Source organism: Microcaecilia unicolor, chromosome 2, assembly GCF_901765095.1.
Source record: "Microcaecilia unicolor chromosome 2, aMicUni1.1, whole genome shotgun sequence".
In the NCBI taxonomy this organism is placed as follows: Eukaryota; Metazoa; Chordata; class Amphibia; order Gymnophiona; family Siphonopidae; genus Microcaecilia; species Microcaecilia unicolor.
Window position 1 is genome coordinate 348,786,021 of NC_044032.1, and position 12,690 is coordinate 348,798,710.

Below are 12,690 nucleotides of genomic sequence, written 5' to 3' on the forward strand. Positions count from 1 at the left end.
AAAGTCAGGAGACGGTGGCCCCCGAGGCAGATCCTGATCCGGAATATGAAGTTGAAGACATTCTGGATTCCCGGAGGCGACGGGGGAAGTTGTACTATTTGCTCGCATGGAAGCATTTCGGGTCCAAAGACAACTCCTGGGAACCCGCTGTCAACGTGCATGCCCCGGACTTGGTAAGGGCTTTCCACACACGGTTCCCTCGTAAACCGGGCCCCGGAGGAGAGGGGGCATCCGGGGGAGATACTGTCGCGTCTCACAAGCCTACCTGCTCCCCTCCCGTCACGGGGGGGTGGGAGTCAGTGGCCACGGCGCGGGAGGAGCCGCCGCAGGACCGGCGGCCCGGGTCGGGATCGGCGGTCGGCGACCGCCGGTCTTGCTGGACAGAGAGCCGGGAAGAGACCCGCGCCGCCCAAAATGGCGGCGCTAGCGCACGGGGCCGATGTCCTCTCCGCCCCGGAGTCGGAGGGCTCTGGAGCTCCGCCTCCCCACACCCGATTGGAGGATCAGGAGAAGTCTCCACCTGGGAGTTCAGGCAGAGCCTATCAGAAGAGGCCCTGCCGACTCCCAAGGTCGGATTAGAGAGACTCGCCGTTGGAGGCGGGAAGGCGCGATATTTAACCCTGGGGCTGGCAGACATCGGCGCTTCCGGTTTTTGTATCCAAAGCTGGCACAGTGGGTTCGTGTGCCCTTGCTAGCTGCCCTTGCTAGCTGCCATTCAGAGACTGTGCTAATTCTCCTCACGGATTGCTAGCCGCCCTTGCTAGCCGCCATTCAGAGACTGTGCTAATCTCCTCACGGATTGCTAGCCGCCCTTGCTAGCCGCCATTCAGAGACTGTGCTAATCTCCTCACGGATTGCTAGCCGCCATTCAGAGACTGTGCTAATCTCCTCACGGATTGCTAGCCGCCCTTGCTAGCCGCCATCCAGAGACTGAGCCGAGATTCCCACGGATTGCTGGCCGGCCTTGCTAGCCGTCAATCCATAGACTGTGTTTGCTGACTACCAGCCAGGCCAGCCGTCACCCCGCGGTTCCAGCAGTCCTGCTGGCCGCCTGCAGCTGGGGGCTCAACCCTTGGTGAACGGCGGCCGCCGCGGGTGAAGTTTCGGGGTGCACGGCTGTCCTCTGAGGTCTTTCGGGGCCTTAGGGAACCTAAGGGCTCACCAACAAAAGAGACAGGACAGCCACACAGCTGAAGTGACTCCAGCTTGTTTACACAAACAGCACGATATAATACTTTGCTTGAATACAGAAGTATATCTCAGAAGACTTCCTGTTCAAATACTTCAACTACTATGGACCAAACAATACCTGCTCTCCCTCTTTCCTCAGCGCACGGGGATAAGGTTTCTTCAGTGCCTGCTCTCCCTCTTGCCTCAGTGCCTGGGAATCAAGCATCTGGTTTTGCAGCAGCACAAAGTTTACTGGAAACAGAGCCATTCTAGACTAATAGTTAGAGCGCCTACCTGTGAACCTCACTTCGTGGGTTCACGTTTTGTTGTCAGCTCCTATAAAGATGACATGTTGTCTCTGAGTAGACCTCAGTGCTACGATCACCAATCAATATGTATGACTCCACCTCAGACATTCATGTTCACAATATTTTCAGACAGAGTTGGAGTATGGCCCCTACTAACAGAAGTTGTTGGCAAAAGCTTAGCATGGTCTCTTTGAATAACCTTTGCCAAACCACCTCATTCAGCATGACTTTTAGGGAACTTCTCCCTGGTTCATCAACATGCTCCACTATATACATCTGGTATTCTCAAATATCTTGTATCTTGCAATGACTGGTAAACCTACGAGCCCTCAACAACACACAATCTCCTCACTTCAGCAATGCTCCCTTGGCTCTCCGGTCATAACATCTCTTCCATATTTGTCCTCTCGTCTCAGACACTTGGTTGGCTACTTCGTATACCAGCTTCATCCTGTCATGATGCTGCTTGACCCAGCCATCCAGGCTCACTGGGTTGTTTCATCGGCTTCTTCCAGATGTAGATCTGACAGCAATTTTAGATCTCTCCCATACATTAGGTAGGATGGGGAATAAACCAGTAGATTGATCAATATGTGCACACCGCATGCTTCTGGTTTAATACAGTGTAATAAACAGCAACCACTTCTAACGGATCAGTGACTTTGAAGAAGTTCAAGGGAGTCTTCTCCCTTGGGGCCACATCTCTAGCAAGCAGACACTGCTTGCAGTTTTTGATCCACTGGTGTATATATTTGCTCATCCTTATCCAGTAATATTTCCATTGTTCTGCCATTGTTATGCTCTTCTCAGCCCTGTGGCCCATCTCATCATAATATGTAGCCAGGATTTCATTCTTTAGACAAGCTGAAACAACTAGCTGGTGTATTAGCTCCTGGTCTCAAGGACTCTATTACTCAATGCAGCAGCCCTTTCTCAAGGTCTGTCCCTCATCTTCCAGTACTGTCTACTGTCCTCATGCCAGTCTTCAATTGGGGTGGGGGTGGGGGGAGTGGAACTCAGTAGCACCCCAATCACAGGTTGTAGAAACTTGTCTCTCCTTTGCATCTCTTATACAGCCCTCTCAGAAAGATATAACAGTTAACTTTCAGGGTCTTCTTTTTGCACTTCCATGGCCCAGCACTTCAAGTTAGTACATAAGTAATGCCACACTGGGAAAAGACCAAGGGTCCATCGAGCCCAACATCCTGTCCATGACAGCGGCGAATCCAGGCCAAGGGCACCTGGCAAGCTTCCCAAACGTACAAACATTCTATACATGTTATTCCTGGAATTGTGGATTTTTCCCCAAGTCCATTTAGTAGCGGTTTATGGACTTGTCCTTTAGGAAACCGCCTAACCCCTTTTTAAACTCTGCCAAGCTAACTGCCTTCACCACGTTCTCCGGCAACAAATTCCAGAGTTTAATTATGCGTTGGGTGAAGAAAGATTTTCTCTGATTTGTTTCAAATTTACTACACTGTAGTTTCATCGCGTGCCCCCTAGTCCTAGTATTTTTGGAAAGCGTGAACTGTGTTTTATTGGTCCAATTTGTCTGATAAACTTAAGTGATTAAGTCCTGAATATTGACACTTAACCACATAACTACTGAGTCCACTCCTGGACACCCACAAAATAGCCGGTTTTCAGTGCCAATAACTAGTTAAATGCTGCTGAAAATCAGCAGATAGCTCCACACAGATAAATCACTGTGAATATCAACTCTTCTGTGTATTTTGGTAAGCTGTTACAATTTTTCTTTTGCTACATGATGTTAAGATCTAACTGTATATCTGATAAATGCAAAAATGAACAGCTTGCTGAGAAGTCCCTACTGTCTACAGGTAAAAATATTTTTGTCAATATTTTCCTTTGCGTATCAGGCAAAAAAAAATGATAGTGGGAATGTAAACTCAGTAAGCCTGCAAAGTTTAAAACAAAAATGTAAAAATACAAATAATGGCAACATATTTTTTTCTGCTGCTTTAACTTTTTGTTTGATGCAGTTTTGAACTGTTGATTTTAAGGTTTGCTGACTTAGTGCTATGTTTACTAAGTGGTGCTATGGTTGCGTTAGCGTTTTTAATGTGCGTAAACGGTGTATGCGCGTTAAACTCTGCAAATTGAGCCAGCCATCTTTGTATTACATCAGATACTTTGGCTGTACCTTAAGGGGTTATGATCAGTATTTACAATGAACTTCTTGTACATCAGATAGACTCTAAATTTTTTTCCTGATAGCCCACTTCAGAGCCAGAATTTCTAAGATGAATGGACTGTAATTCTTGTCGTTCCTTTCACTCTTATACAATCTTCAACTGACATAGGGAATTACTTTCTCTTGAACTTCCTGTTCCGGGGTCAGGATTGCCCCTACCCAGCACGACTGGCATCTATGGTTAAGATGAAGGGTTTGCTGAAGTCTGGCATGTTAGTATTGGTGGGACATCTGCTTCTCTTTCAGTGATTCAATATTTCTGTTTATACATATAGATGCCATGCAAAGACTGGCATGACGTCCATATGATGATTGTCATAAGCCATTTATTGAAAGAGAATTCAGAAACAAGAAATCAATTGATCTAGATTCAATTGTGGTTGATATAAAAGTTTTCACCAGTACATGCAATGCACTAGCATGGGAAGTAAATAAATATAAAAATATATATATCAAAATGTGAATTTTCTATGATGTAAAGACATAAAGAGGCAGACCAAAAGAGACTTTGAAAAGAATTTTGCTGTAGAGGCAAGATTTAATTCCAAGCAGCTTTTATTTAGGCAGTTCTGTTCCTGTAGACTTTAGTCAGTAAGGGGATGGGTTAAATTCTTGTGGGGATGGGTAACATTCCAGCAGGGACAGTCGGGGGCGGGGATGAGTCAGATTTCTGTCCCTGGGCAACTCTTTAGTCTATTTTGAAATAATAAATTAATTAAGATCTGTTTCACCAAATCTGGTTTTATAAGTTCTTTTTTTTTTTTTGTATAAGTTCTCAGGTTATCTGGGGGCTGTTAACAGTTTCTATAGCAGTGATTAGCATTGCAGCTAAAGTTTTCTGATGTTGACTAACTTGTTTTGCTAAAATAGCTTCTCCCCTTAGCCTAAGGAAGCCAAGCCTTAATTCCTACAGCGTAACATAAGAGAGCTAGAAGCGGAGCTTCATAGAGATTGATGTGGGAATGTTTGTGGTGGTGGGGGGCGCTGAAAAGCAAGTGAAAACTTTATCAGTAGGATTTTTAAGGTAGCCTACTACTACTACTACTACTACTACTATTTAGCATTTCTATAGCGCTACAAGGCGTACGCAGCGCTGCACAAACATAGAAGAAAGACAGTCCCTGCTCAAAGAGCTTACAATCTAATAGACAAAAATAAATAAATAAAGTAATCAAATCAATTAATGTGAACGGGAAGGAAGAGAGGAGGGTAGGTGGAGGCGAGTGGTTAAGGGCCGCCCGGGGGGGGGGGGGCAATGTTTTCCCCAGGGCCCCGCCCCAGTGTGCTTCAGTTGGCTGATTGCTCTCTCCTCCTGAAGGTCACAGGTCCTTCCAAGAAGATTCCTTCTTGAGTCCTCCCGGCTGAGGCTCCCGCCCCTTTTGTGCGAACTCCAGCTTTCTAGTTTGGACGCGACGCGGTGCGGCCAGTGTTGCCAGGTGGGCGGTTTTACCGCCCAATTGGGCGGTTTTCCGCGACCCGCCGCGGGAAATTTTTGCCCGCGGCGGGTTGCGGTTTTTTTGGGCTGTTTTTGGGCTTCAGGGCGGTTTTTTCGGCCGCGGGGGGGCGGGGTTAGTGACGTTTTTTTGGGCGGGGTTAGTGACGTTTTGGGCGGGGTTAGTGACGTGGGAGGCGGGGCCGGTGACGTGGGAGGCGGGGCCGATGACGGGGAGGCGGGGCCGGTGACGTGGGAGGCGGGGCCGATGACGGGGAGGCGGGGCCGGTGACGTGGGAGGCGGGGCCGATGACGGGGAGGCGGGGCCGGTGACGGCGGGGGCTGGGTTGATGACGGCGGGGGCGGGGTGATGACGCGGGGGTGGGGGTGTTAGGGGCGGGGTTTGTGTTTGGGCGGGTTTTGGGCTGGTTTTGGGGCTGGATTGGGCTGGCAAAAAATTTTCCACCTGGCAACCCTGGGTGCGGCACTGCAGCAAGAATCACCTGTGCAGCGGAGTAGGAGACAAGTAAGCAGGCGCGATGCGGCCCTGAATAAATTCACTTGCATTAATGCATGAGGCACCGATCTTACACGGAGTTTCGAATGGAAGGGCGACAAGATGGGCTTCTGGCCAGGATGGGGTCCGGGAGACGCTCTCAGAGACTCTCTCCTGTGTATTTTTATTTCTCAGCGCTATCGGAACTTTTGCCGTTAAGATCGTACTTGTGCTGCCTAGGATGGGGTTCAGTCAGTGGGAGATGCTATCAGATTAGCCGCATCGGAACTTTGCAATTAGATACTGATACCTTGTTGTGTGTTTAGGGGATGGGAAGCTTGGTGTGCCATTAGCCCCGCCCATTTCATTAGCGCCATCAGTACCAACCCAACTTTTTCAGCACCTAAGTGCGCTGCTTTTGAGGCGTGGCTCCTTTGTGGGCAACTTTGAAAATTTAGTAGACTATAGTTTTAGTGTTTTTTTTTTTTTTTTTTTTTTTATTTATCATTTAAATTTTTTACATGCGGAACATGCAGTATGTAATACACTGTACAACTTGGTCAGAAACAAAAGTAATTACAGCATTACTTACAGTAAGAAAAAGAGCAAGCTATACAATTTAATTAGACCACAATTCTACCTTGAGGGGGAAGTGATTTAAATAATAGGAGATTTTAAACAAGAAAGAAAAAAGAAATATGCATATATGGCCTGGCCTTATCCCCCTTAGTTTAATACTTGAATGATATCGATTACTCTACAGGTTTATTAACTAGTTTTTTCATCTCCAAGAATGCTTTAAGATGTTCCGGTTCAAAAAAAGTATATTTTACGCCTAAATATTTAATCAGACACCTACATGGGTAAGCCAATAAGTATGTTGCCCCCAGAGCTCGGGTCTCTTCTCTATACAATAAAAATTTCTTTCTCCTGTTTTGAGTTGTTTTACAGACATCCGGGTATATCCACACTCTCTGACCACAAAACATTTTCAAGGCATTTTTAAAGTATAACTTCAGTACAGCGTTCAAGTCCTGTTCAAAGACAAACGATATTAAAAGAGTTCTACGTTGCTCAATGTCAGATATAGATGTCTCCAAAATTAATGAAATATCCAAGTGTGCCTGAAGATCCAAGGGTTTATCCAAATTATTTTTCTTACCACTATCTCCCGGCTCAGCTGGTAAAGAACTTGGTAAATAGTATACTCTATTTAAGGGAGGAATAGCTGAGTCGGGGTACAGTAGAATTTCTTTTAAATACTTCTTAAAGAGCTCAGTAGGACTCAATTCCTGAGTCCAAGGAAAATTTAATATTCTAAGATTAAGTCTTCTATTGAAATTTTCAAATTGTTCAATTTTTCTATGTATCACCATTTTGTCCGTTACTAGGGATTCAGTCACTGCTTTTAATGTTTTTACTTCCTGCTGGAATACCTCAGTTTGTAACGTCGCTTCTTGTTTAGTTTTTTCTAAAGAGTTGGTCAAAGAGTCAATTTTACTTACTAATTGAGAAGTATCTCGGGCAGATTTTGTAAGTGTCTGATTCAAAGCCTGCAGCATTCTCCATATCGCCTGTAGACTTATCTCCGCTGGAGGATTCCCCTCCAAAGTTGTTGCTTCGACGTACAGGGGAGGGTTAGCGCCAACCGAGGTTTGGTCTGAAACGACTTCCGTAGCAGACTCTTCCTCCTCTCCCTGCCCCGTAATCGCTGGATGCGGAGGTCGATTATCTGGCGGCGAAAGTGATATTTCTAAATCCGAGGGGGCCGGAGCTCCTCCAACGGCCCCCAAATCGGCGTCGCTCGCCTTTACAGCAGGGAGGAGCGTTGTGAACCGGTCCAGTGTTTGCTGAAGTGGGGAGGAAGTTCGAGCCGTTGGCGTCTGGCTCTTTACTATCCCCTTCCTTTTAGTGTGAGGCATTTTCAATGAGAAGATAGGTAAGAAGAAAAAACAAGGCTCTCAGCAAATTCACCGTGGCTAGTCCTCAAACGCTTAGGCCGCCATCTAGTTTTAGTGTTCTTAATCTTTTAATTTTTAATCGTATGTTAGGCTTGTAGCGCCAGTATGCGTTGGCTTATATTATGCGTGTTTGGAAAAGTAGGGGCAAATAACTTCATACAGAACATATATAAAGACAGTGCTGATAGATGGGTGGATGATTACTCCTTTTCTTAGTCTAAGCCATGTAAGTTATTATAGGCAATCATCTCTTCAAACCCAGAAAGATATCTAGATCTAAGATTAAATGTTATTTATGGATTTTGCTCACACCTTTTTCAGTAGTAGTTCAAGGTGAATTGCTTCTAGACACACTGGGTATGTATTTCTCTGTCCCTGGAGGGCTCGCAATCTAATTTTGTACCTAAGGCAACGGCCCTAGAACACAAGGAGCAGCAGTAGGAAGACTTGTGCTCTAACTACTAGACTCCTCCACTCCAAATATTAGAAATGTATTTCCTTCACAATCTAATTTTGTACCTAAGGCAATTGAGGGTTAAGTGACTTGCCCAAGAACACAAGGAGCAGCAGTAGGAAGACTTGTGCTCAAAACACTAGACGACTCCTAATATTAGAAATGTATTTCCTTTAAAGAAAGCTCATCAGAAGATTCTTCCCATCTCCTTGTTTTATATCTGTATTTTAATACAAGATCAGACTGTAACAACTGTTTTCTCTTAAAGGATCTTATAAGGTTGGGTTTTTATTTACAACTGAGACCTGGACTATGGATAATGATTCTTTTTATGTCTGAGTTTTGCCCTCCTAGCTATAGGGCCCTTTCCTGTTCCAGATCAGACAAGAAGGGTGGTGGTCTTGCTTTTATTTATAAAATGTACCCCTGGTTGACTCTTGTTGTCCCAGCTCTGGAAATGATGTCATGCAAATTAGTAGATTCATATTTTTCAGGTGCATTTGGTTTTATTCTTGTATATTGGCCACTAGGCAACTGAAAAAATGGGCAAGCTGTATTCACAGATTTTTTTTTTTTATTTCAACAGTCTTTATGTTTTAATTATTTTCTGATACTTGGATACATTAACCTGCATTTAGAAAACAGTGATGACGCTGATGTTTTAGGATTGTTATCAATTCTAAATACTATATCCTTAGATATATGTTCTTTTCAGCCAGCCCATGATGAGATGGGTCATACTGTAGATTTCCTAGCAGTTTGGGTTCTTTATACCAGCCAAGTGTTACAGACATTATGTAGAAGCAAGTTTTATGGTCTGATCATTTTTTTCTCAGAATTCACATGTTCCTTAGGTTATAATCAAACACATTCTGTTAAAAAAAAAAAAAACAAGGAAAAAGATCCAAACATTTTCTGGAAAGCTGTTATCTTACAACTAGACTGTGAATGTCTTAATCCCATGAGCTCTGTTTCTAATTGCCGTGATGTAATTTTTTCAGCCATCGATATTCTTGCACCACTGGTTGTAAAAACTAAGGGGCTAATTTTCAAAGCACTTGGACTCACAAAGTTACATAGGGCCCTGTTTACAAAGGCGCACTAGCATTTTTAGCACATGCTAAAAATTAGCATGCGCTAATGCTAGAGACACCCATATATTCTTATGGGTGTCTCTAATGTTAGTGTGCACTAATTTTTAGCTCACGCTAAAAACAGCACGCCTACAGCACAGCTTAGTAAACAGGGTTCTTAGACTTACAAAGTCCCATAGGTTACTATGAGACATGTTTACTAAGCTGTGCTGTAGGCTATGTGTGTCTCTAGCATTAGCATGCGCTAAAAACTTTGCGCACCTACAGCATAGCTTAGTAAACAGGGCCCTAAGTGATCATGTTATGATCACTTTCCCAGAGGACCCAACACCGCCACCTCTCAAAAATGGCTTCCCCTTGGAGCAACTGGTTCAGGAACCGATGAGAGCGGGAGCCATTTTGGATCTGGTCTTTGGTGGCGTGCAGGGTGTAATGCGAGAGGTGGTGGTGTTGAGTCCCCTGGGAAACAGTGATCATAAAATGATCAAGTTTGAGTTACTATTTGGGATGATCCCGCAAAGGAAATCTAGGTAGCTGCATTTAATTTTCAAAAGGACAGCTATAATAAAATGAGGAGAATGTTTAAAAAGAAGCCTAAAGTATTGGCTGCTAAGGTTAGGGCACTAAATCAGACGTGGATGTTATTCCAAAATACCATTTTGGAAGCCCAGTCTAGATGCATTCCATGTATTTGCAAAGGTGGGAAGAGGAGAAAACGTCAGCCAGCATGGTTATAAGGTGAAGTAAAGAGGCTATTATAGCCAAAAGATTGTCCTTCAAAGAATGGAAAAAGGATCCAAATGAAGAAAATATGAAGCAGCATAAACATTGGCGAGTCAGATGCAAAGCATTAATAAAGAAAGCTAAAAGAGAATATGAAGAGAAACTTCCACAGAGGCTAAAACTCACAGTAACAACTTTTTCATGTACATGAGATGTAGAAATACTACGAGAGATTCCATGGGACTGTTAGATCACGAAGGAGCAAAAGGGGCGCTCAGGGATGATAAGGCCATAGTGGAAAAACTGAATAAATTCTTTACTTCTGTCTTTACGGAAGAAGATATAAGAGATCTGCCTGTACCAGAAATGGTTTTCAAGGGTGAAGATGTAGAGGAATTGAAAGAATTCTTGGTGAACCTGGAAGATGTACTGAACCAATTTGACAAATTAAAGAGTAGTAAGCCATCTGGACTGGATGGCATACATCCAAGAGTACTGAAGGAACTCAAGCATGAAATTGCTGATCTGTTGTTAGTAATATGTAGCCTGTCGTCCGTAGTACCTGAAGATTGGAGGGTGGCCAATGTGATGCTGATTTTTAAAAAGGGTTCTAGGGGTGATCCGGGAAATTACAGACCGGTTAGCCAGACTTCGTTGCCAGGCAAAATAGTGGAAACTATCTTATAAAGAATAAAATTACAGAACATGTAGACAAACATGATTTAATGAGACAGTCAGCATGGGTTCAGCCAAAGAAAGTCTTGCCTCACCAATTTGCTTCATTTCTTTGAAGGTGTAAAGAAACGTGGATAAAGGTGAGCTGGTTGATGTAGTGTATCTAGATTATCAGAAAGCTTTTGATAAAGTTCCTCATGAGAGACTCCTGAGAAAATTAATGGGATAAGAGGCAAGGTTCTAGTGTGGATCAGGAATTGGTTATTGAATGGAAAACAGAGGGTAGGGTTAAATGGTTATTTCTCTCAATGGAGGAGGGTAAACAGTGGAGTGCCACAGGGATCTGTATTGGGACTGGTGCTATTTAACATATTTATAAATTATATAGAAATCGGAATGACGAGTGAGGTGATTAAATTTACAGATGATACAAAACTATTCAAGGTTGTTAAAACATGAGCGGACTGTGAAATGTGGCAGGAAGACCTTAGGAAATTGGAAAATTTTGTTCCATTATGGCAGATGAAATTTATTGTAGCTCCATCTCTACCTGTTTTCAAATCTATGCTGAAAATCCACCTTTTCACCACTGCTTTTGGCTCCTAGCTACTACTCAATTGCCTCCCCTTGTTCCTTCTCACCCAGTACTTCCCCTCGCCCTTAATTGTCTTATCTGTCTGTATTATTTTTAGATTGTAAGCTCTATTGAGCAGGGACTGTCTCTCTATGTCAGGTGTTCAGCGCTGCGTGCGTCTGGTAGCGCTTTACAAATGTTAATAATAATAAAAATGAAAGGTGATGCTCATTGGAAAGAATAATCTGAATCATAGTTACCTGATGCTAGGGTCCACCTTGGGGGTCAGCACTCAAGAAAACGATCTAGGTGTGTGGTGGCAGCCAAAAAAGCAAACAGGATGCTAGTTTTTATTAGGAATGGGATTGTGAATAAGACCGAAAATACTATAATGCCTTTGTATCATTCCATGTTGCGATCGCACCTTGAGTGCTGTGTTCAGTTCTGGTCGCCATATCTCAAGAAGGATATAGTGGAATTAGAAAAGGTTCAAAGAAGAGCGACCGAAATGATAAAGGGGATGGAACTTTCATATGAGGAAAGGCTAAAGAGGTTACGGCTCTTCAGCTTGGAAAAGAGACGGATGAGAGGAGATGATATGATTCAGGTCTACAAAATCATGAGTGGTGTAGAACGAGTAGAAGTAAATCGATTTTTCACTCATTCCAAAAGTACAAAGACTAGGAGACACTCGAGGAAGTTACACGGAAATACTTTTAAAACAAATAGGAGGAAATATGTTTTCACTCAACGACTAGATAAGCTCTGGAACTATTTGCCTGGGGATGTAGTAACAGTGGTTAGCATATCTGTGTTTAAAAGAGGTTTGGACAAATTCCTGGAGGACCTGTTTGGAAAACAGGATACTGGGCTAGATGGACCATTGGTCTGACCCGGTATGGATACTCTTATTTATTTTATTTATTTAGAGCTCACACCTTTTTTCAGTAGTAGCTCAAGGTGAGTTACATTCAGATACACTGGATATTTCTCTGTCCCAGGAGGGCTCACAATCTAAGTTTGTACCTGAGGCAATGGAGGGTTAAGTGACTTGCCCAAGATCACAAGGAGCAGCAGTGAGATTTGAACCGGCCACCTCTGGATTGCAAGACTGGTGCTCTAACCACTAGGCCACTCCTCCACATCTTATGCTTTGAAAATATGCCTCCCAAGTCTAATAAACATCAAGCTCCATGGTATACACAGGGTCTATCAGAGTTAAAAAGATTCTGTCATCAATTGGAACCTTGACATAAAATCCAAATTGAAAATAGCTATTAAACAATACAAGCAAGCTATTCTTGTTGCTAAGATATCTTATTATGCTACTCAAATAGCTCTGTTTTAGATCAAAACAAGCTTTTGGGATATTTAGGAATTTAACCTCTACTTCTTCTCATTCCAATAATCAGGATCATTATCAGCTGATGCCTTACTTTGCTAGTTACTTTTCTGAAAAAAAAAATAGCCAAGATTTGAACCTTGATAACATTATTCATTCCTCATCTATATAAATAAAATCCCCCCTCAGACGTTCTGAAGCTCACTCCATCTGTCCTGAACTCCTGTCCTGGTAGGCTAGGCTATT

At 43.5% G+C, this 12,690-nt stretch overlaps 1 protein-coding gene across 1 annotated transcript in view; it reads left to right on the forward strand.

Annotated features, from left to right (window-relative positions):
* The first annotated feature begins 5,609 nt into the window (after positions 1-5,609).
* The window catches only part of LOC115463719 (stimulated by retinoic acid gene 6 protein-like), a 393,767-nt gene continuing 386,686 nt past the window's right edge, over positions 5,610-12,690 (forward strand). Inside the window, exon 1 of the mRNA XM_030194443.1 lies at positions 5,610-5,651. The gene's annotated coding sequence lies outside the window, so the exon portion shown is untranslated. The remainder of the gene's footprint in view (positions 5,652-12,690) is intronic.